A 25,834-nucleotide genomic window follows, 5' to 3' on the forward strand; every position below is an offset into this window, starting at 1 on the left:
TAACTTTATGAAAAAATCTTCGTTCACCAAATATTCTAGTGTACTCGCAGGTATAAAAATGATACACCTTTGAAGTCATAACTCAATTAAGCATCAATCACAATTTACAATTAAAAAATATTAAATGGTAAAGTATACCGGAATCCAAGTAAGATGATATTTATTTTTTACTTGTGGGGATCTCTAACAAAGGAAATTAAATAATATTGTATATATATCTTAGTAATCATGTTCGGATTTCATCCTAATCAAAGAAATCATTTTACCTAATTTGGTTTCATCTAATATCCTAAATTATTTATCAAATGATGAAATAATACATGCTCAAATTACATTACAACTGCAGCGACTAGTCATTTTTTTCATGAAATAAATCATACCCAAAGTATTTTTTATAAATCACATGAAATGTATCATCTAAGGACATATAGAAGCATGTGTGTGATGTTTGGTTAAATAATGTATAAGTTGAAATTAGTTAAAATCATGTGATTATAAAAATAATAATAAATAATTTCTTTAACTCTCCACGGGTCATGTATTGTAATTTGATTCGTGTCGGGTTGTTCACGAGCAACTCGAATTGAATTGTTTAATAATCTCGACTCCTCTCAAATTCTTTATCCTTTAACTATGCATCATTGTCTAGGGCTGTAATTTAGAGTCGGGATACTTGCGAGCAACTTGAATTTGAATCATTTAAAATGTCTCTAGTTCGTCTACGATCGAGCTGAGCTTGAACACAATTGCAAGCTTGTTTGGTGAAACAACGGAGTCCCTCAATTAAACTAGACTCAAACTCGTAAATTACACTCGACTAACTCAAACCCCCTTATGATTTCAAATATATTATTATGAAAATTTACTTTTATTATTTAAATATTGAAAAGTAGTCAGCAATCAACCCCATCCCATGAGCAGCGACAAACAACACTACTTACTTCACTGGCCTTCCAAGATTCAGTTTCTTGAACTTTCCGCTAGACTTGTGTGCATAATTGCATTACTATACCTAGAGAGAATACACAACAAGCAAGAACATGGAGATTCTAATGCTATATGTCAAGTGCAAATTCAAGTTACAGATAAAACACGCACAGGTGATTCTCTAGTACTGTTTCCCTTCATATCAAAACTTAAAATCTAACTTTTACAATTCATCCACCTCAGAAGTCACTGAAATGTCGATCAATTGATCAACTTCATCGATAGACTTCAACATACCTAGAGAATATATGAAGAGCTTCGAATTCAATGACACTCTCTGGTGTTTGTCTAGTTGACGTTTGTCAACTACACTCCCTACCAGAACTACAAACTATTTACTACTTAAAACTGAAAAAGAATACATAAGTTTATCAAACTTAATAGTTAATTTATTAGATGCATTAGTACATATATGAATTTAAATAATTCATAGCAAAAAGAACCTCTTCTCATAACCTTATTGTTTCCTAGTCACAATGTTATCAGGAGGCTTAAACCAAAAGGTTGATTCATTCTCAAGCTGCATACTATCTGTAATCCTAACAGCGGGACGATTCATTAAAACTTTTGACACTTCACCATCCTTTAAATCGCAGACATAATGCCATGAATTATGCAGAACAATATGGATCTTGTATGACAATAATAAATTGCTCCGTTCTTCTTCTTCAAAAGTTTTGAAACAAAAAGAGTTGAAACTAACAAATAGTGTCTGATCACTTAAGTTGTTTAAAGGAACCCAACACTTATCAGACCAATCAAACCTGCTTACACCATATTCAAAGGTTTTTGAATAATGTATCATCATCAGCTCATCGTCTGATTCAAACGCATACCACACAGGACTTGCAAAAAAAATCGGGTTGAATGAAACACACTCCAGCATCCATCTTCCACTAGTTATGTTATAAGATATCATACTTCCATGGGCACCAACAAAAAAAAGAGTTCCCGTACATACACAATGATGGTATCAGGACTAGGAAATTCCATTTTCCTTGTCCATGAAAAAACGTACTCATGGTCTTTAATTAGCTTTGATTGTCTAACAACTAAGAAAACAAATTCGGTAGAATCAGGCTCAGCAGAAAAACCAGTAGTCAGCTTAAAATTCGTGCCTGTGCTAGAATGTTTGTTGAGTATACAACAACGAAAGCAAAACTCAAAGCGAATAAACAAGAATAAGAAAATAAACGACAATCACACAAGACAAAGATTTACGTGGTTCAGAAATTCCTACTACACAAGCCACACTAATTTTGTATTGATCTTTCACAATTTGTTGTGTTATGATTTTACAATTACATGAGTATTTATAAGAGAAGAAACTAGGCCTAAATCAAAATTGCAGTCCAAATCTGAAAAGTAGACTAATCCATAAACTAATCTGAATCTGAATAGTCTATTTTCATGGCCTTAATTAATAGACTCCACAAAACCCAACAATCTCCCACTTGGAGTTTGGCCAATCTTCACTTCACTCTTGTAACTCTAGTAAAATCAATTCTTCAATCAATAACTCTACCTAGTGCAGCGCCTTCTCATCAATCAATTTTGAAGGCCAGTTGAAACTACGCAAAGCTTAAACTTTTCATTCGTAACCACCTTAGTCAACATATCTGCAGGATTATTTGAACCAAGGATTTTCTTCAAGGACAAAGTACCATTGCTTATCAACTCTCTTGTAAAGTGATATCTCAGCTGAATATGCTTCGTCCTAGCATGAAACACGGGATTCTTCGCAAGATGAATAGCACTCTGACTGTCGCTATACAAAGCACTGTCCGCCTGTTTCTTTCCCAACTCCTCAAGAAATTTTTTCAACCAAATCATCTCCTTGCTAGCTTCAGAGATAGCCATATATTCTACTTCTGTGGTTGAAAGAGCAACACTCTTTTGAAGTCGAGACATCCAACTAACTGCGGTGCCACCCAAAGTGAAAATATAACCTGTTGTACTTTTTCTTGTGTCCAAACATCCACCCAAATCTGCATCAGAGAACCCTTCCAAGATAACATCTTTCTTACTGAAATATATTGCAACCTTGGATGTGCCTTTCAAGTAGCGTAACAACCACTTGACTGCTTCCCAATGCTCTCTTCCTGGATTAGACATAAATCTGCTAACAACTCCCACTGCATGAGCAATGTCTGGTCTTGTACACACCATAGCATACATTAAACTACCAACTGCAGATGCATAAGGAACTTTAGCCATATCTTTCTTGCCTTCATCCATTTTAGGTGATTGCTTCTTTGTGAGATTAAAGTGACTCGCCAACGGTGTACTTCTGGTCTTTGCATCCTCGATACTGAATTTCTGTAACAATTTCTCAACATACTTCTTTTGAGATAATTTTAAAGTACCTTCAGTTTTATCCCTTATGATGCTCATACCAAGTATTTGTTTTGCTGCACCCATATCCTTCATCTCAAACTCCTCAGACATCTATCTCTTTAACCTGTTGATTTCCCTCATATTTGATCCTGCTATCAACATGTCATCAACATACAACAACAATATGATATAAGATGAATCAAACTGTTTAAAGTAACAACAATGATCCATAACACTCCTCGTGTACCATTCTTCATCATAAAGCTGTCAAACTTCAAGTACCATTGTCTCGGTGCTTGCTTTAAACCATACACGCTTTTTATAAGCTTGCAAACAAGGTTTTCTTTCCCAGCTACCTGAAATCCCTCTGGCTGAACCATGTAGATGTCTTCCTCAAGATCATCATGTAAGAACGCAGTCTTAACATCTAGTTTCTCTAGATGTAACTCCTCTGCAGCCACAATACTTAGCACAATTCTAACTGTTGTCATCTTAACAACGGGAGAAAATATATCGGTATAGTCAATACCCTTTTTCTGTTGATAACCCTTGACTACTAACCTTGCCTTGTATCTCTTGCTGCCATTATGTTTTTCTTTGATCCTGAACACCCACTTATTCTGTAAAGCCTTCTTTCCTGCTGGTAACTCTGTTAAAGACCAAGTCTCATTCTTCTCAAGAGAACTCATCTCCTCATCCATGGCTGATTTCCACTGAACTGAATCATTTACTTGTACTGCCTCTGAATAACACTGAGGCTCCCCGTCCTCGGTCAATAACATATAATATGCTGAAGGAGAATATCTTTGTGGTGGCCTCACACTTCTGCTAGATTTTCTTACCTCAGTCCGTGGAGTTACTGGAACCCTGTCATCAACATACTCCGAACTCCCACTATTTCCTGCAAGATCTGTTTCTGTAATATCTTCAAGCACTGTTTCCTCTTTCTCAGGTTGTTCCTTTGTAAACTCAGAATCAACTACAAGCTTATCCTTATACACTGCATTTTCATTAAAAGTAACATCTCTACTTCTAACGACCTTCTTAGTCAGTTCATCCCAAAAACGGTAACCCATATCATCTGAGCCATAACCAATAAAGATACACTTCTTTGCTTTCGGATCAAACTTGTCCCTGTCGGAATCTTTAACACGCACATAAGAAACACAACCAAAAACTCGCAAGTGTGAAAGATTTACCTCTTTTTCCTCCCACTCTTCTTCAGAAATCTTGAACCCCAAAGGACTTGAAGGTCCTCTATTTATGAGATACGCAGTTGTGCTAACTGCATCAGCCCAAAACATCTTTGGCAACCCTGCATGTAATCTCATACTCTTGGCCCTCTCATTCAAGGTTCTATTCATGCGCTCTGCAACACCATTCTGTTGTGGTGTCTCTGGAATAGTTTTAATCATTCTAATCCCAAATTCCGCGCAATAACTTTTAAACTCATCACTACTGTATTCACCTCCATTATCTGACATCAAACTCTTCACTTTTAAACCGGTCTGATTTTCAACTTCAGTCTTCCACTTCTTGAAAGTAGCAAACACATCTGATTTATTCTTCAAAAATTAAACCCATACCTTTCTAGTGGAATCATCAATGAAAGTGACATAGTAGCGAGATCCACCCAACGACGCAACTGTTGTTGGACCATATACATCTGTATGAACTAGCTCTAACTTCTTAGCTTTGGGGGTCCTCCCTGATTTTGCAAAAGTAACACGTTTCTGCTTTCCAAGAACACATGGCTCACAGAATCCAACTTCCACATTCTTCAACTCTGGAATCTTCCCCTTCGAAGTTAACAGCTTCATACCTTTTTCACTCATATGACCAAGCCTTTTGTGCCACAAAGTTGAAGACTCAATCTCATCAGCAACTGCATTTGCTTCATAGCTAGATTGTTCAACAATGTATAAAGTCCCTTTTTTCTCTCCACGAGCAATGACTAGATTCCCCTTTATAACCTTCCACTGTCCGTCTCCAAAAGTAACTCGATACCCTTCCTTATCTAACTGACCCACAGATAACAACATCTTCTTCAGTCCAGGAATGTACCTTACATCTTTTAACGTCCAGCTAGTTCTAAAAGAGGTTCTGATATTAATATCTCCCATGCCCGCAATATCCAAAGTCTCATCATCAGCAAGACGAACTTTACCAAAATTTCCAACTCTGAATTTAACATTAATTCCTTGCAAAGGGTAACATGGAATGATGCACCAGAATCCATAACCCATGATTCAACCGAACATTCAACACAACAAATCAAAGTATCGTCATCCTCCACTTCTTCAACTACGTTAGCTGAATTATCCTCTTAACTTTTTCCTTTTGGAGCCGCGGGAGCCGTGCACTGATTCCTGAAGTGACCCTTCTTCTAACAATTCCAACAAACAATATCCTTGCGATCTTTGGATTGTCCCCTCTTCTGTGACTTCGATCTGCTACGCCCCTTATTCTGCCCCTTTTCGAACTTTCTGCCTCTACTCTCAGCACTCAACAAGGAACCTGACGACTCTCCTGAGTTTCTCCTACGAATATCTTCTCCAAGAATCGAATCTCGAACTCCATCAAAAGTCATCTTACCGCTTCCAGATGAATTACTTATAGCAGTGACAAATCCCGACCAACTCTCTGGTAATGAGGATGCCAACAACAAGGCTTGTACTTCATCATCGAATTTAATATCCACCGATGCCAATCTTGCTAGGATGGAATTAAATTCATTCACATGATCAGCAACACAATCACCTTCATTCAATCTAGTGGCAACTAACAAGCGAATCAAATACACCTTATTTGAAGCAGACGACTTCTCATACATGTTTGACAAAGCCTTGATCAAACCATAAGTTGTCGTTTCCTTGACGATATTGTAAGCAACGTTCTTCGCCAAAGTCAACCTGACAACCCCCAGAGCCTGCCTGTCCAAAAGCTTCCAGTCTTCATCCTTCATTGCAGTTGGTTTCTTCTCATCCAGCGGTTCATGTAGTTTTTTCTGATACAAATAATCCTCAATTTGCATCTTCCAAAACCCATGATCTTTGCCATCAAATTTGTCGATCTTTACCTTCCCGTCTTCTGTCATCGCTCCCACTCGCCTGAAAACCTAGGCTCTTGATACCAGTTGTTGAGTATACAACAACGAAAGCAAAACCCAAAGCGAATAAACAAGAATAAGAAAATAAACGACAATCACACAAGACAAAGATTTACGTGGTTCGGAAATTCCTACTCCACAAGCCGCACTAATTTTGTATTGATCTCTCATAATTTGTTGTGTTATGATTTTACAATTACATGAGTATTTATAAGAGAAGAAATTAGGCATAAATCAAAATTGCAGTCCAAATCTGAAAAGTAGACTAATCCATAAACTAATCTGAATCCGAATAGTCTATTTTCATGGGTTTAATTAATAGACTCTACAAAACCCAACAATGTTAACTCGGGGAGTACCAAAATATTTGTTGTTGAAAGAGAATGAAACAAGAAGGTTGTGGAAGTATAGTCCGTTGTTGGTATAATATCTATGTTCCTCTCCAGGCGCAAAGGATACACACTAACAAACTCATCCAAGTAAATGTTTTGAAACTACATTTGGCTTAGGATTGAACTCCAACTGTTAATGCAACTGTTCTGTCTAGGGCTGGCATTGCAACGGTGTTGCATAGAGTTGGACAGGGAATTGAAACATATTAAGGGAAGTTCGCAAGACTCTTACAGTCCATGACATCAAATCTGCACGTTTTATTTTATGAAAATTAAAATTTTACAATCTTGGGTTACTAATGAATTCACAGCTATTGAGATTTAACAAATCGTGATTTGTTCTATTTTATTACCTGTTTTTTCAATTTTGATTTATTTTTAAAGAATATTGATTAGCATACATTATGACTATTTTTAAAGATGATTTAATATTTTGATAGAATATAAAATTAAAAATAGAAAATTTAAAACCAAGAATAATAAATAATTTTAATACATAAATATAAATTATAACATATATATTTTAATTAAAAATAATTATTTTAACTGTACATTTAAAACACATGAAATAATGAGCAAAAAACATTTAATCAATTATCATGAAATGGAGTACTGAACAATCTAATTAAACTCAATTACCTAAATGCCCTAAATCAAAGAATGATATTGAGAAAGTACATGATCCCTGACTTTTTGTTTTTTGTCATTTCAATCTAATATATGATCATTTTCAAAATTTGTCAAACGATCCAAGTTTTGCTGGTTATGATGAGAAAAATGGAATCCCAAACAAACACGATATGATTCGAGTTGGGTTGTTCACGAACAACTCTTGAGTTGTTCGAATTATTTAACAAGCTAACATCAAGAACAAGCAGATTTGCAATCATAACTGCATGCAATATCTATGTTTCTTTGCAAGAGTAGAAGATATGAACTAACAAACTGATCCAAGTAAAATATTTTGAACTACATTTGGCTTAGGATTGAACTCCAAACGGTTTTTTATAGGGCTGGCATTGCAAGGGTGCAGTTTCATAGAGTAGGACTTGGAAGTAGGGATGGCAATCGGGTCGGTCGAAATGGGTTTAGCAAAAACCAAACCCGGACCCGATTATTTTTGCCAAACCCGAACCCGAACCCGAACCCGGAAAAACCCGAACCACTAAACCCGAACCCGATATGGGTTCGGTTCGGGTTCGGTTCGGATTCGGGTTTGTAGATCACTGTCAAATTGCACCTTAATTTGCACAAACTCTAGTTAAAAATTAGTAGGCTCTGGTTTGAGCAAAGTGCTCATAAATATGACGATATTAAAATTTTTGGGATTGAATTAGAGGGTTCAGAGAAGAAAATGGATAATATACCTCTATGAATAAAATTGTTGATGAAATAATGCAACAATCTTGACCTTTAGTATACTTGTATTGAAAATACTGCTAAAAACATATTTAAACAACTTTAATGCAATAGTTTGTAAAAAGTATAATTTTTAGTACTAATATTAGTAATATATTTTATTATATATTATATTATTACTTATAAAATATAAAATATTATTTATATATTAACACCGATTTCGGATCGGGTTCGGGTTCGGGTCGGAACGAAATGGGTTTCGGGTTTTCGGGTCGGATTCGAAATGGTATGCCTTAAAACCAAACCCGACCCGAAAATGGTTCGGGTTTAAAAATCAAACCCGAACCCGAATCCAAACCTGAAATATTCAGGTTCGGTAAAACCCGATCGGATCGGTACGGATCGGGTATCCATCGGTTCGGTATAAATTGCCATCTCTACTTGGAAGTGAAACATATCAAGGGAAGGTTGCAAGACTCTTACAGGCTACAACCCATGGCATCAAATCTGTGAGTTCCGTTTGATAATTGAGCAGCATTCCAGCTCATACAAACATCATGGAAAATAACCTGATCAAAATAATAGAGTTTTCCTGCAATTTGATCCAGTAAAGACGTATGAAGATCAGACCGGGGGGAGATTTGCTAGTATTATCCTGCTCATCCCTCCTATTATCATCTTCTTTCAAAACATTGTGATTCTTTTTTTTATTGCCGTGAGTTTTATTCTCAATAAGAAAATCTTTCAGAAGAAACATAAGAGATTGTTACAACAATATTTATAGGGTGTGGACTGTGGTCCAACAATTGTTTATCCTTATGAACAATTTTATTATTTGTTTTTGTTAGGCTGAGCTTAATGGTGTTTTAACTTTTAATACTGTCTACTTTGATTTTAATTTCTTAAATTTGAAAATTATTTCTTTTTCATAATTTAATTCGACTAACTTGATTTCAATTAATTCAACATTTTTCATAAATTTAGAATATTATATTAAATTTGTGAATTTAAACTTAGAATACATGTGCCAGTCAGACACTACTTTTTTATAACAATTAGACACTAATATAGTTCAACTTAAATTAACTTTACAGGAAAATATTCTAGTGTACTACAGTAAAACCTCTGTAAATTAATACTCGATTAATTAATAATCTCTCTAAATTAATAATTTTGTCCGGTCCCGACTTGGGCCAGTTCAAAAAATGATCAATTTCGATAAGATAATAAGATAATAATTTTTTTGAAAACCCTGTATAAAAATATGGTCCCAATAAAACTATAAATTAATAATTCCCTTATATTCATAAAAATATAGCTATTATATCTTTGTAAAATATGATTCAATTGTAGTTTGCTTTTTCATATAATTTAAATCAACATGAAGCTCATCCCTAATCTTCCTTATTGCATCCAAAAGCTCGGGTGTGGTGCTTTCATGTTGCATCAAAAAGTTATTAAGCATTTTTGATGCCTTGAGTGCTTCTTTACGTGTAACCGGCTCCAACGGTGTTGTATCGTCTTCAAGATCATCTTCAACACTATTTTCAAGGATGGTGTTCGCAATCTCTTCTATACTCTGGACCTCGGAACATGATTCATTTTCACCCGGATAATCTAAGAAGTTATTAACATCCATTTTATTACGATAACCTAGATCCTTAATCATCACCTCAAGTTCATGAATGTATTCTTCCGGAGTTGTATGTTCATTTAAATTGCTCGAAACTTCATCTATGGAACGAATTTTGCAATGTTGAAAGCACCTTGCTATTGACTCTTGTTTTACATTTGTCGTCAACGTCGCGACTGCATAATTGATAGCATCCAAAACATTAATCTTTCCTGGATCAGATTGTCCCAACTCATAACCTTCTAATAACCCACGATAAAATCTCCTGCGATAGTGCATCTTGAAAGCTCTTATAATTCCTGCATCACAAGGTTGGATTTTTGATGTCATGTTAGGTGGCAAGAAGTACAACTCAACATTTTGCAGTCCTTCAATATTTTTTGGATGTGCTGGACAGTTATCTACCACAAACAAAATTCTTCTGCCTTGCATTTGGCTATCAAACCAACGAATGTATTCATCAAAAAGTACACTAGTCATCCAAGCTCTTTTGTTTGCACGATAATGACAATTCAAGCTGCCCATGTTAACACTCTTGAAGCACCGTGGCTTTGCATACTTTCCAATAATCCATAAAGGAATTTTTTCAGAGCCATCTTCATTGCAACATATAACAACCGTGAGCCTTTCTTTGTCTTATTTTCTTCCTTCAAGTTGTTTCGTAGCAAGAGAGTGATCAGCTTGTAACCTGTAAAACAAACCAGTTTCGTCCATGTTAAAAACATCTTTCATAGGGAACTGGTTTATTTTTTCCCTTATGGACTCCAGTTTCTTCTCCATGTCCTGTACATCAACAGAACCACTTTCTCCAAAGCGACGAAATGACTTAATACCATGTCTTAACTTGAATTTCTCAAGCCAACCTTGAGAAAAAGTGTGCTCCTGATCTTGTTGAGGGTATAAAATTTTCATGGTCTCTTTTGCCTTCTCTAAAATTAGCTCTCCTGTCATATTAACACGATCTTGGTACTAGAGAAACCATTCATAGAGAACCTTCTCCATATCTGGATATTTTGCTGGTTTATGTCGCTTAATATCTTTTCTTTTCTCCAAGTAATTAGCTGCAAGATAGTCTGCTGACCTTTTCAGTGTATTTGATATTGTAACTTGACTAACTTTTAGATGAAACTTATTCTCGAGCCACAACTGGAGATCTTTTTGAGTGCATGATGAATTTTCTCTTTTATATTCACATAATGCTTTTCTTGCTTCATCCGTCAATGTTGATTTTGTGACACCTTTTAGATGAGAAGCCATTGTTTTGTTTGTATAATTTTCCCCCCAATCTAGTATATACAGTATATATAATATATTTTATGACTACACATACATTGAATACTTTCTATGTAAAATACAATGAATTAAATTAATTCATGTACTTTGAATTTTCCTAATATACATTGAATATTTTCTATGTAAAATACAATGAATTTAACTTATACACTACATGGACTTTGAATCTAATATATTGTACATTACATTGACTTTCTAAATTCATATACATTGAATTAATTAAATTAAGTATAAAATATAAATTGTACAATTCATTTTATTTAAATTTATGTGAATAAAAATTTAATCAAAAGTTAATTTTGTTTGCTACCGAAAATTCTCTATAAATTAATAATTATTAATTTATCGATTAATTAATACCTCTCTAAATTAATAGAATTCTCGGGTCCCAACTATATTAATTTATAGAGGTTTTACTGTAGTAGGTATAAAAATGATACACCTTTGAAGTCATAACTCAATTAAGCATCACACACAATTTACAATTAAAAAATATTAAATAGTAAAATTAATATATCGCAATCCTGTAATACGAGTAAAATTGTATTTATTTTATACCCATCTTCTGGGGATCTCTAACAAAAGAAAATAGATAATATTGTATATATAATTTGGTGATCTTGTTCGGATTTCATCCAAATTAAAGAAATCCTTATATCTGATTTGGTTTCATCTAATATCCTAAATTGTTTATCGAATCATGAAATAATACATGTTCAAATTACATTATAACTGCAGCGACTAGTCATTTTTTTCATGAAATAAATCATACCCAAAGTACTTTAATTCTTAATTTTGAAAATCATTTCTTTTACATATTTTAATTCAACTAATCTGATTTCAATTAATTCGACATTTTCTGTAAATTTAGAATATTATATTTTAAATTTAAATTTTGGATTTGAACTTAGAATACATGTATTAATTAGACACTACTTTATTTATAACAATTAGACACCGCTTTAATGCAACTTAAATTAACATTATGAACAAATTTTTGTTCACCAAATATTCTAATGTACTCGTAGGTATAAAAATAATACACCTTTAAAATCATAACTCAATTAAGCATCAATCACAATTTACAATTAAAAAATATTAAATGGTAAAATATATCACAATCATGTAATACATGTAAGAATTTTCTTTTATTATCCGTCTTGTGTGGATCTCTAACAAAAGAAATTAGATAATATTATATATATATCTTGGTGATCATGTTCGGATTTCATCCTAATCAAAGAAATAATTTTATCTAATTTGGTTTCATCTAATATCCTAAATTGTTTATCAAATGGTGAAATAATACATGCTCAAATTACATTACAACTGCAGCTATTAGTCACTTTTTTCATGAAATAAATCATACCCAAAGTATTTTTTATAAATCACATAAAATGTATCATCTAAGGACATATAGAAGGATGTGTGTGATGTTTGATTAAATAATATAAGAATGAAATTAGTTAAAATCATGTGAATTTATCTAGCTTTCCATTGGTCGTGTATAGGAATTTGATTCGTGCCGGGTTGTTCACGAGCAACTCGAATTGAATTGTTTAATAATCTCGACTCCTCTCAAATTCTTTCTCCTTTAACTATGCATCATTGTTTAGGGCTGGAATTCTGAGTCGAGATACTTGCGAGCATCTTGAATTCGAATCATTTATATCTCGAGTTCGTCTACGAACGAGCTGAGCTCGAACACAGTTGCAAGCTTATTTGGTCAAAGGACGGAGTCAGGTTTTTGTTCGACTCAATTAAACTCGACTCGAACTCGTAAATTACGCTCGACTAACTCGAACACGCTTATGATTTCAAATATTTTATTATAAAAATTTACTTTAATCATTTAAATATTGGAAAGTAGTCAGCAATCAACCCCATCCCATGAGCAGCAACAAACAACATACTTCACTAGCCTTCCAAGATTCAGTTTTTGGGTAAGCAAAGAAACTTATCTAGAGAAAGCAGAACTTTCCACTAGACTTGTGTGCATAATTGCATTATTATACCTAGAGAGAATACACAACAAGCAAGAACATGGAGATTCTAATGCTATATGTCAAGTGCAAATTCAAGTTACAGATAAAACACGCACAGGTGATTCTCCAGTACTGTTTCCCTTCATATCAAAGCTTAAAATCTAACCTTTACAATTCATCCACATCAGAAGTCACTGAAATGTCGATCATTGATCAACTTCATCAATAGACTTCTACATACCTAGAGAATATATGAAGAGCTTCGAATTCAACGACACTCCCTACCAGAACTACAAACTATATACTACTTAAAACTGAAAAAGAATACATAAGTTTATCAAACTTAATAGTTAATTTATTACATGCATTAGTACATGAAGGGGGAATTTAAAAGTCCCGTTGATCTTCACTGGCGAGGCTGTTTCCGGCCATCCGGATCCGCACAAGAAGTTACTTGGTAAAAATTGAACTTGAGTCTTGATAAGCTATCGATTAAAGTTCAGAAAATGTAAAAAATATTTTATCCGTTCAATCATTTTCCAACACTTAACAAATAGATTTTATAGCTGCAGCCTGCAAGTCATTTAATTAAATTAATCGATAGAAATCGGACCTATGTCAACTATTTGCAAATTAAACGCATCAACAATTTGAGTTAGAGAAAATTTTGGTTAAACTTCTGTAACATTAAGTATTGAGTTAAAACTTATTTATTTACACGAGGTGTGTTGCCTTATATTAAATTTTATATTTATTTTAATATTTATATAAAACATAATAATTTGAGATTTGATTGAATAACTTTTTTCGATATGCTAATTTTACACTTAAAACAAACATATGACTTCAACCAATTGGGCTAGAAGCTCAATTTGTTAAATTTTGATAAAATCAAGTATTGAGTTGCATACTTCTTTCTTTATTTTGGGTGACTAAATCTATATAATTCAATATTTATATACAATAAAATTATTCTAAAACTTGGGTAATTAGCTGATTACATTATAATAACTTTACACACATGTGCAACAACGAGATTATAATTTTTTTTTTTTAATTTATACATTCAATAAATAACTTCTTGTTGATAATATATTATCATATTAACTTGTTGATAATATCTTACTATATAATAATAATTTAATAATTATCGAAAATCGGATAATTAACTCACATCGAGATACTAATTTTATACTTGTGTAACAACTAAGGGTATAATCAATCCGAGTCGAGTCGAAAACTGTCAGGCTCGTACTCGATTAAAAAATTTCGGGTTCGAGAACGAACTCGAGTTCAACCGAACTTTAAATTTCAAACTCGAAATTCAGATCGTAAAAAGTTCGATAGGTTCAAATTTTTTAGGGAAAACATATAATTCGAAATTAATATTTTGCGCCATTATTTGAATAAATATGGAAAAATATTATTGGCTTGTAGAATTGAACCTGGGACACCTATATCCAAACATGCGACTTCAATCGATTGAGCTAAAGGCTCATTTGATTATATTTCGATAACATCAAGTATCGAGTTAGATATTTGTTTCTTTATATTGGATGACTAAACCTATATAATGTAATATTGATATATAATAAAATTATTTTAAGACTTGAATAACTAGCTCACTACAATATACTAACTTTATACTTATGTACAACAACATGATTTTAATTTTTTTTTATTTATAAAAAATTTACAAATATTAAATAGATAACTTGTTGATATTATGTTACCATATTAACTTTAATATTGGTAATATATTACCATTTAATAATAGTTTATTAAATATTGAGACTTGGGTAATTAACTCACTTCGAAATACCAACTTTACAACAACTAAGGGTATAATCAAGTTGAGCCGAGTCGAAAACTTTCAGACTTGAACTAGATTAAAAATGTTCGGGCTCGAGCACGAGCTCGGTTTCACCCGAATCTTAAATAAAGCATGAAACTCGGGTCGTAAATAGTCTGGTATCCTCAAATTCGGCTCGAAAACTTGAATCATTTTCACCAAATATTGACAAAAACTCGAAATATGATAAGTTATGCTCGAATTCGATTCTAATAAATATATAAAAAAAATAAATATTTAAATAAAAATATATTTCTATTAACAATAATATCGGCTCGATAAAACTCGTGAACCTTATGAGCCGGGTAATTTGAAGTTCGAGTTCGACCGTGCAATTTTTTTTACTGTTTTGCCCCCATATTTTGATAAACATGACACCTAAACATTATAATATTTTTGGTATCTCCCGTTGAAAAATCATTAAGACTTAATAGAAAACCATTATTTTTAATGGTAAGAGTGCACTCTAAACTTTACATTCGCGATACAATATAAATTTAAGGATATTCATCGTTACAGTAGTCCTTCTAACATGAACCACACAATATGATATGAAACAATACGCAAATATCGTAAAAATACATAAAAATATCAATTTTTTATAATTAAAACTAACCCGTGCCTTGCACGGGTAATAAAGCTAGTTATAATAGTACTTAACGTATCATTCACACCTAACAAATAAAGACGATAAGAGCTTATTCTGAAATTTAATCATAAGAAAAAATAATTCAACGCAAATAGATACTTTTTTCGTAACCTTATTATATCCTAGACACGTCTTAAGTCATAACTACAACACAATAACAGTATTCGACTCCTCGTAATAAATCGTGATTTGTTCTATTTTATCACGTATTTTTTCCAATATTATATTTAAAGAATATAGATTAACATGCATAATGACTCTTGTTTGAACACCCTCAATACCCTACTTTCATGCTTATATTATCCCCTTAGAATTTCCGAGCAATTGGAAGCCGCTTGACAATGCACCTATAAATGGTCTTAACTTAATATTTTATCTTTTAAGGATTGGTTGGATCTCAACCTAACAAAATAAATCATTTTAACTACTTAAGTTTCATCTAATATCCTAAATTGTTTATTAAAATAATTAAATAATACACACTCAAATTACATTACACATAATGGAAAATTTATAATGTTTAGTCATTTCTTTCATGAAATAAATCATGCAGAAAGTAATGTTGTAAAAACATCCAATGTATCATTGCATGACATAAAAGGAGTGTGATGTGTAGTTAAATACTATAATATATAGAAATTGGTTAAAACCATGTGATTATAAAAATAATAAGTGTTCTCTCTAACTGTTTATTGGTGTGTAAGAAATGATTCGAGTTGGGATGTTCACGAACAACTCGAAATCGAATTGTTTAACATGCTTGACTCGGCGCTCTCTCTCTCCTTGCTAACCTTGTTTCATTGTGCATGGATGTAATTGTTAGCAACAATTTATGAAAAACAAATATAAGTATAGGTGTGTGCGTGCAAAAGCGATAATCTAATAACAGAATAACAACGGAGACAGGAAGCGTATGACGAAGGATAGAAAAATCCGAGTCCAGTGCGGAACTGTTTCCTTAAAGCTTATTTGCCCTCACCGTATTGTGCGAGCGAAAAGCCTCCCGGGATAAAACGGATTACAGTGGCGACGCCGAAGGTCGGCACTATCAGCGAGCAAGAAACTATCACGGGTTAGAGGGAAGGTGTTTAGGAATGGCTGTGTATTTGTGTATTTAACTCTAACGCCCTAGAGGTGATTACCATAATTAATTAAAACGCGTTAATTAATTAGGTTGGTAGGTTTGGTGGTCAATCAATTATAATTAATTAATTAATTCGACCGACACAAAAATAAAAACGTAAGTCAATTTATTTGAGCCCATGCCCAGCGGAAAATAAGAAATCAGCAAAACTAGTCTGGCGTTATTCGGGCCAATTTTCTGCTACATTCGTGTCCGCGCGTCGCAAGCCTCGGATTGCCCCTCGAAAACCCACAATTTGCACCCCCTGCGTGCCCGCGTAGGTGATGGAGCAACACATAGACAACACAAGTGAACACTACACATGTGTATTGTTATATAATCTAAGGAAATCTCTTTTGCTTTCCAATGTGGGACTTAAGGTTTTGTAAAATATTTTCCACTCTTAAATGACCATTTTTGGATAATCATATCTCACTCATCCCTTAATCATTTTGAGTGATTCAAATTGCCTCGGAAAGCTCTCGTGAAGGAGAAAACATTACAAGCGTCACTCGTTGCACACACGCAACAACCAATCACTCAAGCGCGGCTCAAAATGACTCGACAATGTGGGGTGTAATGCCCACATTTTCTAACAATAATTCGAGTGGATGTGGACTTTCGAGTACTTCGAACTCGAAGAGTTTAAGAAGGCTCGAGTTCGCCGAGTTTGAAAATGATTCTATGATCAGAATCAAGCATATACCATGCTCGTTTAAACTCACCTCAAACTCGTAAACTCGGGTCGACTAGCTAACTGAACCCCTTTATAATTTTAAATAAATAACTATTAAAATTTACCTTTATTAATAAAATATCGAAAATTAGTAGGCAATCAACCCCATCCCATGAGCAACAACCAATACTATTATAATACCCCATATTTTATTTGTTACATTTTTGGTGCAATAATTTAGTAAATATTTTATTAATTGATTTTAGAATTCAAAATTATGGATAATGTTTTATGTAGATAATTGGCTGTTAAAAATTTGAATTTTGTAAGCTATCTTTTGGTTGTTTAAAATTTGAATATGAGTCAAACCAGGTGATAAGAGTTTCATAGTTTGTTGAGCTACTTATAAACAGAGTCACCCTGTTAGTGTTTTCACACAAAAACTCATCTTAGAGCGATAGATAACAAAATGGAAAACGAGTAGTATTATATAATTTATGAGTGAGATAGAAGAGTTGGTGCATAAGAAAGGAAGCTTTGGATCTATATGTGCAAGAAGGTCAGAGAAGAGCTAACCGGAGTGTCACTGTTAAAAAATATTGGGTTATTAAAGATTATAAGAGAAGGAGAAATAGATTTTTGGGTTATTAAAGATCAAGAGGAGGAGAAAGATAGTTAGGTTAAGGTCGGCCAAAACTTTCAGAGAAGTGTACATCTTGAGGAGGTTTATTTAAAATTTGATTCTGTAATTTAAGATGATTATTATTTATATTGTATACTAATACTAATTATTTTATTTTCAAGTTTATGACTATTTGTACACATTTTTTTACATACTTATATGAGGCTGGTAAGTATTATCAAATTATTATATTATTTGTTTATGTGTTTATATATTGTGTTAGGTTACTGTTTAATGCATATTTAATTGATTAATTAATTGTTATTTGTACTGGCTACAAGATGTTTAATTAGTAGTAATCTAATTAGTCATGTTTCTTGTTGTTTTTGTTTATAATCTGTATGTCATTAGGTTGGTTTAATAAATTATATGATTCTCAGGTTTTTACATTTTACTAACCGGATGATATGATAAATTTTAATATTATTAATATCTGGCTAGTTTTGTTAATTATTAATTACTAGTTATGTGTGTGAGTTGTTTACAATAATTATCATGTTATATTGTGCTAATTTGTTGATATGTAAAAGTATTTGTAAAATAAAATCTATTTTCACAAGATTTAGTTTATTGAGATTTATTAAAATTGACAAAATATGTATTTGTAGGAATAATGATATGCATAGTATTTTATTTTACAGGAGATATGTAGTCAAAATATTTTGTTAAATAAGTTAAGTAATTAACAATTAGTTGTTTGTTTATCTAAAATTATAAATTGTTTACATTTGTTAATCTTATTATATTTTCCTCATAACATATTTGTTACTTTTTTTTACCAATATGTTATTAATTAATAATTTAAATTTTGTAAGTACTGTTGTAGTACTAATGTGTGAGAGGTGGATTTGATAAATATTGTCGGTATGTGTTGATAGACAGAGAGCATGCTATATTTATTTTTATCATTTTCTTAAATTGTTGTTACAATTTAATGTGTTAAATTAATGTATAATTTAAGTTTGTCTACTTTTATAAAGTCATATATTTAAAGTTTTTTACATTACTTTTATAAATTAATAAAATATCTTTTATATTTTGTGAACCAACTTGTATATTATTCAGATTATTTGTTAGTTATATGTTTATACTACTCTAGCATGAGATGGTGATAATCTGTATTAGTTGTGGTAGCTGTATAAAATATTATAATTTTGTTAGCTTACTTTTTAGTGGGTTTTAGAGTGTGGCGTTTATAAGTTATATTTGTGTTGATATTATAGATTGATTTGGAGGTTGATTTGGAGCTAAGTAGTGATTTAATATTTTAGACTCATTCCAGGTACGAGTATCCTCCATTCTCTCTCCATTTAAAATATATTTTCTTCCTCTGTACTTATTGCCCTATCATATTTATCTTATCATATTTTATTTTGTTAAGTTGTACATCTTGTAAATGTACACTTGTTAATTTTTGCTTAGCCATCTTTGGTCCCTGTTGTTACTTAACCACTTTTGATCCATGTTGCCTACCAGTATATTTGATTTGTCACATACAGCTTTTATTTTCAATACCATTGGCAACATTTTGTAACCATTTGTTATGGGCTCTTAAACTTATCGGTGTGGGTAAATCACAGACGAGACACATGGAGTTTTTGCAGTCTTTGGTGCTCTCGGCACTAACTCGTATCAGTGCTGTGAGTATACGAGCATGTCTCTGGGGTATGAGGCATGATTAAGATCATGATCATTTTATTTGTTTGGGAAATGTTTTATACATTTCATTTTATCCTTCTTGTGGATAACCGGAGAAGAAACTGTTTGCACTGTGCTTTGCTTGGTGTTTACTAGCGAGCAGAAGTTTTATAAGATGCCCTTATTAGTACCCACCTTACTTGTTCTCAGCCATTTCTTTGATTTTGATTGGATAAGTGTTCCTTACTTCTAAATAATTATTGTCATATTACTCATCTTCTTGGCTAATTATTAAATCAAATATATTCTTTTATTTTACCTTTTAATGATATATTCGTACTGGGCATTTGGCTCACTCGTATTTAATTCTTTCCACAGGTAGTCAGGGGTAAAGTGGGGGTGTGATGAGTGCTGCCCAAATTTTAGCTTGTTTATCTAGTTGAAAAATAAAGTTAAGGACATGTTTTATTTCTATATTATTTTGTATCTTGTTAGAGAACTTTATTTTGGATCTTTTGAACATTTGTTAGTTTAATAAATTATGTTTAGCTTGTTTTTACTTCCATTAATAAATAAGGCTTAGCTTGTGTAGCCTCTACTTGTTTAAGTGGGGTGTTACAACATTGGTATCAGAGTTTAGGTTATAGTTTCTGTAGACTGTCCTTTAGGATTTGACCTGTGAGTTTTGGGTTGACTCCATACGGGTAGATTTAAGATTTTGGATATGATTTTGTGATATATGTGTTTGTGCACTCATAAAATTTTGTGCAGGATGGCAAGAGGTAGCAGTAGTCGAAATACTGGGGGGAATGATAATCAGCAGATTGTTATTGATAGGAGTACTTTTATGGAGATGTTGCGGGAAGTTCAACGTGGACAGAATCCCACTGCTAATGGGCAAGATCGAGATGGTCAAACTATGTTTGATCATTTTATGAAGCAAAGACCCAATTGTTTTAAGGAGGCCAAGACTCCCATGGATGCAGAAGCTTGGATAGATCACATGGAGAAAATTTTCAGGGTCTTGGAGTGTTCAGGGGTGGAAAAGGCTCGATTTGCTACTTATCGTCTTGAGGGGGATGCTAATACTTGGTGGAAGTCTGTGGTAGCCTCGCATGCACCTGGCTATAAAAATACTCTTACTTGGCAGGTATTCAAAACTCAGTTTGACCATAGGTATTTTCCAGTCAGCATACGTGAGAATTATGTAAGGGAGTATCAGAGTATTACTTAGAGAGATGATGAGTCGGTGGCAGACTTTCAAGTCAGATTTCAGAGGTTAGCTGGTTATGCAAGATCTGTGGCTGGGTCAGAAGCGGATAAAATCATGAAGTTTAAGTGGGCATTGAAGAATTCCATCCGCAACCATATCATCTCTAACCGCTATACATCTATGGACACCTTGGTTGACAGTGCTAGAGATCAAGAGCTTCATCAGGCTGACTTTCTCAAGAAACGAGACATGCAAAATTAGAAAAGAAAAAGAGAAGATGACTTTTCCGAGCGTCGACATGGATTTCAGAAAAATGGTGGTTGTTCAGGTGGATTCAAACCAAATGATCAGAGGTATAATACTCGGAATTTTCAGCAAAAGAATGGAAATCAAGGAAATGAGCAAAAGAGGTCTTTCAACCAAACTGGAAATAAGGAAGCATCTAAGTGTGAACATTGTGGAAAGATGCATGGAGGAAATACTTGCTATTGGGCTACTAGAGCATGCTTCAATTGTGGAAAGAAGGGTCACACTATTCGAGACTGTCAGATGCCACCAAAGAAGCCTTGGGATCGTAAGGATCAGGGAGAGAAAAGCAACCAGAAGACTTCCGGTCATGTGCTTTCCATCACTGCAAAAGATGCTGCAAGTACTCCAGGTACCATTTCAGGATCACTTTCTGGTCGGTAATGGAAATGTTATAGTATTATTTGATACTGGAGCTACACATTCATTTGTCTCTACATCTTATGCTAAACACTTAGACATTGCATCCACTGCACTTATATCGGATTTTTCTGTTGGCACTCCTATGGGTGTAACTATACTTGTGAATTCTCAGTATCTTGATTGTTTAGTTAGTGTAGATGATAGAGAACTAATTGTAGATCTCTTACCTATTCAGATGAGGGACTTTGATATCATACTGGGGATGGATTGGCTGGAGCGACACAAAGCTACAATTGATTGTCCAGGAAAAAGAATAATTTTTGGCGACTCCAATTCGCCCGAGTTCGTGTTTTAGGGTTCTAAGCCTAGTGGTTGTGGAAATTTCATTTCGCCCATCAAAGCTAAGAAGATGATTGCTCATGGATGTGAAGGATTTTTGGCTCATGTGATTGACACGTCCAAGGTGCAGCCAGAGTTAGAAGATGTTCTTGTTATTCGTGAGTTTTCAGATGTATTTCCCGAAGATTTAGAGGGTCTTCCGCCCGAAAGAGAGATAGAATTTTCTATCGATTTGTTACCAGATGCACAATCTATTTCTAAGGCACCTTATAGAATGGCTCCGTTAGAGCTACAAGAGCTGAAAGAACAGCTGGAGGAGTTACTTGATAAGGGTTTTATTAGACCCAGTATTTCACCTTGGGGAGCATGTAATATCCCATATTTTCAGATATTATTTTTATAATTATTTGGAATTGTTTATGTGATTTTATGCGAATTTTGGTGAATTATCTGATAAGTGGAATTGATGTTTGGGTGTTTAGATGTGATATTATTTGAGTATTTTAATTTTTATATTTCCAGAATAAAATATAGATAATTGTGATATTTTTCTGGTAATTTTTGGACTGTTAGATAATTTTATATTGATTTATGAATTATTAATTATTTTCTGAATAATTACCAAAATTATTTTATAAAGCCGGGAATCGTCTGACTTCAACCGTTTTTGCGTTTTTATAACCCGAAACTCTTCCGAAAACTCCTTCCTAACCTAATCTGGTAATTCCGGACATTTTCTGTGTTTTGACTTTTTCGATCCGGATTACGCCCGGCGCAATATTTTCGATACGATAGTTATTTCGGTAATCAATAAAACCCGTATTCTCGAGAGACGGGATATTTTTACGTTATTTTCGTATATAGTGTTTTATAAAAAGCTCGGTTTTGATAATTATCCAATTCTGGTATTGAATTGTATCGTTTTAAAGTTACTTAGTGGCTAAGTAACTAATTTAACGATCCAAAACGATCCAGAACGATCCAATATTCCATAAATATAAATAGCCTATTTCTTATTTCGTTTATTCCGTTTATTCATTTACAACCAGTTAAAACACCGTAAATACAGAGAAAAACCCGAGAAACCGATACGTTCCCGAGAATCAAACACACGAACGAAGGCGTTATCGAACTCCGATTCGGGCATGCAGCATATCAAAACGAAGCTCTCGAAATCTTCTTTCTAAATCAATCATCAGTTTCTGCCCAGAAATCATGGTAATTTTCTTATTTATTTATTTATATTCGAATTATTTGTTAATTAAATTATGAAAATTTGTTCTTGATGATGTTGATGTGATTTGATACTTCCATGTTATAGAGCATGTTTTTCTGGTCGATTTGGTATATTATACTTCAAAAATAGGGTTCAGTATCATATAGAAATTGAGGTTTAATTTTCTGAAAATTTCTTGAATATGTGTTCTTGGTGTTCTTGAAGAATTCTGAAAATCAAAGTTAATTTTGAAGGTGATATTGAACACCAAATCACAAGTATGAATATCCGTTGTGAAGCCCTCAATCTGTTCTATCTGATTTTAGCATCAAAATCAATTGAGATTTGGTAATTTTCTAATTCGTAATTTTAGGGTTTATACCCGAATTTGGGGCTTTTTGTTTAACTGATTTTTGGGTTATTTTGAGGTTATAAACTGATTGTTCATAATCAGAGCGTTAATTCGAGCCATGTTTCATGAAGTTTGGTTTAAGAACGACTGAATTCGAGTTTTGCCGGAAAACTCGAAGAAACCGCCGGCGTTAATGGCGGTTCTCGCCGGAAACAGAGCCGCGGGGATGATTTTGATACGTCGAATCGTTGTTGTTGTTGCTGTAATAGACTGGAATCGAACAGTAGTAAGAACTGTGCCAGAAAATTCGTAAATTACCTGGATTAGGGTCGCCGGAGTTCGTTCCCGGCCGCCGGAATCTGCACCGGCCGACCTGTTCTTGAACGACCCGGTCGGGTCAGTTTCGACCCGGGATATAACCCGGTTTTGATCCTTGAAAACCCATTTCAAATCTTAGTAATCTGTTTCTGCTATTTCCTTTTTACTTTAATTCAAAATTCATTATTTTAATTTTAAAAATTGTTTTTAATTATTGTTAATTTCCAAATTTTATTATTTAATTATTCTGAGAATTATTTTAATTCCAAAATAACTCTTAATTATTTAATTAATTAATTTTAGTTGATAATTAATTATTTAATTGGTCAATTAATTTAAATATTAATTGATTAATTAATTTAATTAGTTATTAATTAATTTTAAATGATCTAATAATTAGATTTAATTATTTAAAATTGATTTTAAAATTCCGAAAAATAGTTTCGAGCTTTAAAATATTATTTTAAATTATTTTCCAAGCTCGATAATTCTTATAAAATTATTTTCGGGTGTTCGAGCCCTATTATTTGATTATTAAATGATTTGGAGCCTGTTTTTAATTTCGAAAATGTTCAAAAATTCATAATAAATCAACGGTTCGTCTGTTTAATACGAAACGAACGCCTCTAGACTGAGAAAAATATTCCTCTTTCATTAAAAATACTTTCGAGACCCAAATCCTTTTTGTTTCGAAAGGTCGCTTGTTTTACGAATCATTCTGAGTCGATTATTGATCTATAAATCATATTTTGACCCGATTTCAGTTTTAAACATACCGAGTCGAACCTTTTGACGAACCGAGAAATGTGTTATATGAATTATATGATACATGAGTTATGTGCTTATGTGCTATATGAATTATGTGTGTATGTGGGTCAAGAGTCCTGTGTTTGGCTGATATAATTATGTGTGGGCTATCGTATGGGTAGACGATAGGATTTTGACGCGTAGTTCGTCGAGTGATTATCGTTTAGACAATTAAAGTTCTATCTTGTAATTATAGATGCGAGTCTTTCAAGATGATCGGAACCAGAGGGCATGGATGAGGACTAGAGTTGAACAGTGTGGAATATTGCGTTGCAGCACTGCATGAGCAGCAGACCAAAGAATTAGTAGAAGAAAGACGGTGATGCTTTGAGACAGAATGTCAGAATAGATGCGTGTTTGCGAGTGTGACTAACTGCTAAAAACCCAAAGGCAAGTATCCCTATCATCACTTATTGTTCAAGTGATATTTATTTTAAATCTTTTGATGCAAGTATTGCTTTCCCTATTCAGTTCAAGATAGATAAATATTTTACATATCGCTGAATTAAATAATTCTGTTTATGCAAGCACTCTTCTGTTATTCTATGTTCAGAATAGATTTACAAATGTTTTGGGTTTTGAGAGAAAAGATTTTGTTGCAAGTATTCCTGCCCAAGTGAATGAGGGAATAAAATTGTTTCGGGTGTCGAGTATTATGACCCCTTTTCAATAAAAGATTTTGAGATTGAATGGTTACTGATTGCGTAAGAGGCCGAAGCACCGGTCCAGCGTGAGCTATTATACAGAAGTGTAATACGGAAGTGTAATATCTTACAAGGCTTGTTATGCCTTTTCTGGCGCCCTATAGGTACCGTATGTCTTCGGGATACGGGTAGTACCTATATTAACGGTATGGCTGCGGGATACCGGTGTTGTTTCATGACTGATCATCAGGAATAATATAGTGCATAATTTGGTTCCAATCGATATTATTATATTGCTTTTGATAATCTTATAAGGAATGATTTATCAACTGTTTCTGTTTTCGAATAATGGTAAAGTGCGGTTTTGATGCAGATTTTGATTTATGCTGATACTTACGTTGTTGTTAAATATCAAAGGTGGTATTAATATAGATGAATGATGTTGACTTCATTATGGAATGTTGTGAGTATCAAAGTTCGTATTGATATCTAATTTGATATGACAGCAAAATAAATATTAATTTGAAGAGTTCGGTTTTGAATACAGTTTATGATTCAATC

General features: G+C 33.3%; 1 pseudogene; it reads right to left on the reverse strand.

Moving 5' to 3' along the window:
• Positions 1-9,505: 9,505 nt before the first annotated feature.
• Positions 9,506-11,074, reverse strand: LOC141705363 (ARS-binding protein 1-like; annotated as a pseudogene).
• Between the last annotated feature and the right edge of the window lie 14,760 nt (positions 11,075-25,834).

The sequence above is a fragment of the Apium graveolens genome, chromosome 2 (genome assembly GCF_009905375.1).
Source record: "Apium graveolens cultivar Ventura chromosome 2, ASM990537v1, whole genome shotgun sequence".
NCBI classification, from domain to species: domain Eukaryota; kingdom Viridiplantae; phylum Streptophyta; class Magnoliopsida; order Apiales; family Apiaceae; genus Apium; species Apium graveolens.